Raw genomic sequence first — 6,922 nt, forward strand, 5'->3', positions numbered from 1 at the left:
CCCATCTCCTCTTCTGGCCAAAAGCAACTGTCAGGCTGCCTGCAGATACAGTCCTCAAGTTCAACTGGTGTGTCTACATGGGTGGTTGCAGTCTGGCAGGGCAAACCCTAGGAACATGTAGGATTACATGCCTGAGTGCACCCATGGATTCAGTCCTTGGACATGTCCCCTGTCAGTTATCCATCCTGTGGGTCAGCAGGCAGGTGGCTGCCACCACATCATAAAATCATAGCATCATAGAATCATTAAGGTTGGAAAAGACCTCTAAGATCATCTAGTCTAACTGTCCACCTACCATCAGTATTGCCCACTAAGCCACATCCCATCAGCAGCTGCAGAACCAGAGCCACTGAGTCACTGTCAGTTTGTGCTTTCTGTCCCTCTGTGAGGACATCTATGATGGGTGAGGCTGCAGCACAGTCAGCCACAGCTGCAGCACAGAAGGCCACACCACCTGTCAGACACACTTCCATGGACTTCATCATGATGCAAAAAGTTGAATGGGTACAGTTACACACTGCTTACAGATAGTTTTCCCAAGCTGATGCAGCATTGAAATTATTCATATAATGATAAAACATTATTTTACCTCAAATAAAAATAATCATTGGTGATTACAGTACCATACTGAATGGTGAGGATGGGGATACAGAGTAGGTTACTTAAGGTAATATTTTGCTGTAGTCTGGTGCTGGCCAGGAAACAAGATCTTTCAATCCAAAGAAATCAAAGAAACATTTTTGTTCCTAAAAAATTTTTGTTGTTTTTTTAAGGTTGTAACTCTATTAGCAAAAATATAGCTGGAGATTTTTAATGTTTTCACTGTGTCTGTTGACCTTTCCCCTAGCCATGAGAATTCTGATTCATCTGCAATATATTTTCATCGTTTTACTCCAAGCTTTCACGTCTGCAAGAAATTTAATAAACTAGCTTGTGTGTGTTTATACTTTAAAATGTGCTTAAGTAAAAATGACATCCATGTAATTTAGGTATGTAATAACTTCTTCACTGCATTGACCCTGAAGGTCAAAAAGCCACCGATGGTAGTTGAAGCTATTGCATTCAAATTCAATTTGAGTTTTAAAGTAGTGTACAGATCAGGTTTTGTTTTATCTGATCCAGCTCACCTACTATCCTTAAGATACAATTACAGTAAGATACAATTACAATTACTGTGTCTTTACAGATCAAAGACAGACAGAAGGAAACCAGAGAACCAGGGAATGGAAAATACAGGGAAGAATAGACTCTTCTTGCTGATACAATTAAATAGAAGATGGTTGTTGAGCCATTTAATGTGTCTCACCTCTCTGCATGAGAAAACCATAAATATTGTAAGGAGCAGGACTACTTTTCTTAGCAGTGCTGCACAATGGTGCGTGTTGAAAATGACATGCCCAAGACCCCAGCTATGAAAAAATGTTTAGTTAGACCTTGAGTTCATGCACAAAGAGCAATAAAAAATTAAGTAGAGAGAGAAAGAGGAAAAGAATAGTAGACAAAGATCATATCTCTGTGGGTTTATATAAAACTAAAGATAAACAGGAGGCAATATTGGTAACTTTAGTATTTTTAGATGGAATTTCTGGAATAATATATTGGAATTTAATATCCAGCTCCCAAATCTAATCCCAATCCCTTTGATTCCTCTGAACACTCCAATCTTTCCAAACTGCACTGACAGATGATCCAGATGTTCAATGTGAGACAGAACTGGATGGCTGGTGCTGCAAAGATCTTCAACAAAGACCTTCAACAAAGTTTAAAACAAACAAACAAACAAACAAAAACAATGTTTGCAAACAAACATAGAAAATTATATACTGAAAAATAAGGCTATCCAGAAACAGTTTTTAAAGTTATTGTTAAACATTCAAACACAAAATATTACCCCAAAAATTTCCCTTCCAAGGCCTTGATTTCAAGCATACTCCTGCCTAGAACCATTATAACCACTATCTCAATTTCATGAAGTGTCATCTCACTTAAATTGTGGTGAGACCCCTCTGATCCTCACCACCTATATGCTTTTATTCACTCTGTGGTGAGAAAATGTCAGATTCCAAACCCAAAGCACTTTACATGCTTCTGTGGAAAGCTTTCTGCTACAGGAGGGAAAGAAGAGTAAGCAGGGAAGATTTTGGTGTTTTTGTTTGTTTGTTCATTGAGTTTTTTTTATTATAAACTTAAACATAGAACGAGAGTAGAACTTGTGGGGCCTGTAGTTGCCGTTTGAGAATTGGGTGTCTTTAGTATGTGAAGAGACTAATCAGAAGCTGCTGACTAGCATTTGATGCCTGTGATGAAAAGAAAGCTTAAGCCCCGGAGGAATCAGATGGTTGTATTGTTTGACAAAATAAGGAATCTTTCACATGTGATGATAGATGGGCACCTGATCTTGCAGGCACCTATTACATTCATCTTTTAAGTCTGCTGGCAGCCAATGTGGCAGGTGCATTGCCATGGAATAGCTAAAATTTACAATATCTATTGACCTCTCCCAGCTTGAGAATGCTTGGAACAAGATTAATCTAGATCTTTATAAACCAACCCATAAATTTTCAAATATATAAGAAATGTATTGAACTGTGTGCATTCCTGAATTTTCCTGCAGTGCTATGGAGTGGGTGATGCCAGTAAAAAGTACATGGCATACTAATTTTTATGATCCCCCTGCTCTCCAGATGGCCACTAGCTTATTCCATGATTTACTTTTTATCACTTTTTTTTTTTTTTTTTAGTCTTTCCAATCTCAATTCCTACTTTTTTCTAGCATATTGCAAGGATGTATTTCTTATGACTGAAAGATGGAGAGGTCGATGCTGCTTTTAATGTAAAGGAAAAAGAAAAACATTAACGAGTTACAAGCTCCTATAAGAATTGCTGTCAGAAGCTGTTCTAGAGATCAACCAAGACTTCAAATGAAGCAGAAAGTCCTGAGATACGACCTGTTGTGTAAAGCACCTAGAAATAGAACAACATTGGCAAGAATCTCTGTTCTGAGAAAAGGTTACTTGCCAATTTGTTGCATCTATGTACACTTTGGGATTGTAATTGGATTTTATGAGCTGGTTAACTTTTTTCTCAATCACAATGTTTTTAGTGTATTTTTGACTCATATTTCCTGTGCTAAGGAACCATAGAGTATAACTTATGTGTCTGAAAGAGAGTGACATATACGCTAGATATATCTGGGTGATATATTGTGTATGGTTTGTGGTCTAACAGCCAGAAGGTGGTGAAACTAAGGAAATTATTTTGACAAACTTTATATAGAGAGTAAATAAAAACAACAACTTAGGGGTGAAAAACAAACAAACAATAATAATAATAATAAAACTCAGAAGTGGAATCAGGGCTTAAAACACAAAAGCAAGCTTTATGCAAGACACAGAAATGAAGGCTTCAGACAACAAGACTTGTACATTTATTTACTGTTCCCAAATCAGCCAAGTTTTCAGGACACCGATAAGATCATACACAGCAGAGTTACCATCTTCCAAGGGCAAATAAAATTTTTTCTAAGAGATGAAATTGAAAGGACACTAGTCTGAACCCTGCAGGCACCTCTAATGTGCTCTACTTCATGGGAGAAAAGGCAGAGAGCTCTGTGGAAGCTGGTACTCCAGGGAATTCCAGTTATGTTTAGTCTGAGGATGTGCTCACTGAAAACAGGAGAACACTAATCCTGTTGCATCTCCTCCCACAGAAAGGTAACAAGCTAAAACTATGGAGCTTATCAGAGAGACAATTCTGGAGCTCGCTTTGAAAAAGGCAGCTGAAGAGTCCATGAGCTTATCACTGGGGATTCTGCCTGAGCTGGGGTCCTGCCAGAGTGATTTAATTCAGAGCCAGTGTACAGGTTAGAAAAGGAGTATTCTGAGACTAGAAAGACTTCTTCTGTCCTCCAGTAAATAACACAGTTCTGACTGAACTACCACAGTTTGTGCTTATTTTACAGTTTCACCAGCAGGATGACCAGAGCACTAAATCTAGGACTTCTGGGAGGCAGGGAGGGAGCAGGAGTTGTGGTAGTGTGCAAGGGAAAAAAGATTGAATACAAAAACCAGAGAAACAGAAGTAAATTATAACATGAATGAAACCAGTTTCACATTGCAAGGGAAGACTAAGAGCTATAGGCATGAAAGTGAGAAACCGTAGGTGTCCTTCAAGAATTACATGTGGGAACTGCTAAATTTGATAAATTAGGGAGACAGCAAAACATGTCCCTGTCCCTGAGGGTACAAAACTGATGATACCTCAGAGACAGGAACAGAGAGTGCCTGCTGAGCTCTGTCTTAACACATTTGACCATATGCAAAAAAGAAACAACAAAGGCTGCTGTGGTGGATCAGAGCTAAAGGAAGTCGGAGCCCAAGCACTGAGAGCAGGGGAAGGAGTCTAACTGTCTGACCTCGCAGGCAATTTACCAGATCAGAACCTATAAACAGGGTAATTTTGACATAATCACATCTATAAACATATCCTCCCAAGCAGCTGACACATATCTCACTGATGTTTTTGTTCACCTCAGACATTGTTCACACAATGTAACTTGATATGCAGTTGGGCAAGCAGCCTGCCTGCACATTAGTGTAAAGATACTTGTACAATCAAGGAAGGTGAAGTCTCAGTATTAATTAGAATTAATGGATATGCTGGGCAATGGTGTAATTTAAAGCATATTTAAATGTGCTTGTGTATTCTTGTAAAGTGTTTTGCTTATTTTTTAACTTTGTGATGATATCTATGAAGAGCAACATACTCGATTACCTTGGCATGCAGTACAGTGACCTGTTTAAAAAGCTTTGTTAATCAAAGAGTATGAGATTCATCCATTCTAAGGCCAAAAGAAACCACAGTAATTTTATAGCCTCATATGATTGCAGAAACGGAAAAAATGGGGCCAACAAGAGCTGCTTTTGGCCCAGGTCAGAAAAAAATACTTAAGCTTTGTTACTGACCTTACCCTAGCATCCTTCTTATTTTCCATTGACTTATCTTATTCCCTTTTCCAGCTCTCTCACCTCTCGTGTAAAACCAAAATAACAGAATCACAGAATCACAGAATCCCCGCATAAAAGCCACACAGAGGGAACCAACATGATTGCAAAGGGAGATACCGGGAAATGGCAGTGTAAGGAATAGTGGATATTAAAGAAAAGAGCTCAAAGGGACTTCAGTTCCTCAGATGAACAACCCCTGCTATTACTGTGTCTCTTCAGTCCTGCATTCCTTTCCCCTAATATAGGTGATTGATACTGAGCCTGAGGAAGTATCAATTATGATTTATCTTTTGCAATTTAGACAGTAGTAACTAAATACATTTAATTTAACTATTTTCAGAGCTAAGTCCTTTTGCTTGGAAGAATATCTTAATTGTCAGTAAAACTGCTCACACTCAAAGCCTCCCTTAAGACTCTTTCTAACTTAATATTAAGTCCATTTCACCCTTTATCACACTACTGGCAGAAGTAGAAAAAATGTTCACTACAATTCTAGAAATGGAAGGATGCCTAACCTGTGAACAACCTTTCCATTTTCACAGCTAAATGTTACAACTACACTTTATTTCTTGACAGCCTGCATTCTTGGCTCCTAGGTGTAAATTCTTTGGAAATCTGAGATGCAAGGCTTTCAACTATATGCTGAAAGCTGTAAATATCAGGCACAAATTCCTTTTATTTTAATGAGTGAGTTGTCATGGAAACTTTGCAGTGGACTGTGAGCTTCATACTTAAAACTCTCGAGGTTTCTGGCAGTTCCCTGATGGGTCCTGTCAACTGCTCTTTTCACAGGAAGTGATAATAAAAATTCACTTTCCTGTTCAGTGAACCTTGAATGAACTGAGGGAGAAAAACCTCAAATCCACTTGCTTCCTCTCACTCCAAATTTTATATGCATGACTGATAGCATGCTACTTAACCCTTTCTTTAACTTTGTAAATAGTTGAGATGTGTAACAGTTTAAAATGTCTGTATTATTACCTGATCTTGAAATTCATTAGATTTTTCCATGAAATGGGTATAAAAATCTGCCTTCTTACAAATTTATAAAAGATTACCTCTAAGTGAAGTTGGGGATTTAAAACGTAAAAGGACAAGGCCTTAACTGTTCTAATCAGAATATATTTTTTCTTCGCAGATTTATTTCCTGAGCTTAAAACATTTCAAAGTAATGGCAGAATGAGGTTAATTTCCTGTTTTCTTACTTTTAGTATATTTTTTCTCTGTAAATGTCATACAGAAATATGTCACATTAGTGAGACATATTAGACAATAAGAAAGCTTAAGTATCCATTTCTGATACATGATTAGGTATTTGTCAGCAAGGTTCATATATTCAGAAAGTTCTTCAGCTGTACAGTACTTCACTGTTATGATATCATTTTATGAGAATGATTCCCTCAAGGCTCCTGCTTTTACTGCTGAGGAAAGATTCCTGAAATCTGTCCTGAACACGATCACCAAAATGCTTGCAAATAAGCAGACATATATGCTGCTGGCTATGCTTTTTCTCTTGTTTTTCATATTTCTCAGTTTCACTGCTGTCAGTTTTCAATGTATTGAAACAGTGTCTATTAAGCTAACTTGTCCCTCTCATGGCTGACCTTAGATATGTTTGTAAGGGAAAGCAAAGAACTTCTTGAAACTGGTGTTTGCTAGCTTGAATTATTGAGTCTCAGTAACAACTCTGGGAACATTTTGCTTTAGCATGTCCAGCCTCCCTGGAAGGTGAATGATTTCAGCAAATAGCATAAGTCAGCTGTTGTGCCCTCTTTTCTATCAGCTGCATCCCCACTACATTACACAGTCAGCTTCTTAACCTTACCATCTTCCCCTAATGTTAGATTCATGGGGGGAACTCCAATAAAAAGAGAGAGAGAGAGAGAGAGAGAGAGAGAGAGAGAGAGAGAGAGAGA

The 6,922-nt window shown here is 38.1% G+C and overlaps 1 long non-coding RNA gene across 1 annotated transcript in view; it reads right to left on the reverse strand.

Moving 5' to 3' along the window:
* Window positions 1-266: 266 nt before the first annotated feature.
* The window catches only part of LOC118160844, a 20,586-nt gene continuing 13,930 nt past the window's right edge, over window positions 267-6,922 (reverse strand). Inside the window, exon 3 of the long non-coding RNA XR_004747705.1 lies at window positions 267-279. This is a non-coding gene — a long non-coding RNA (uncharacterized LOC118160844). The remainder of the gene's footprint in view (window positions 280-6,922) is intronic.

Source organism: Oxyura jamaicensis, chromosome 1 (genome assembly GCF_011077185.1).
Source record: "Oxyura jamaicensis isolate SHBP4307 breed ruddy duck chromosome 1, BPBGC_Ojam_1.0, whole genome shotgun sequence".
NCBI classification, from domain to species: Eukaryota; Metazoa; Chordata; class Aves; order Anseriformes; family Anatidae; genus Oxyura; species Oxyura jamaicensis.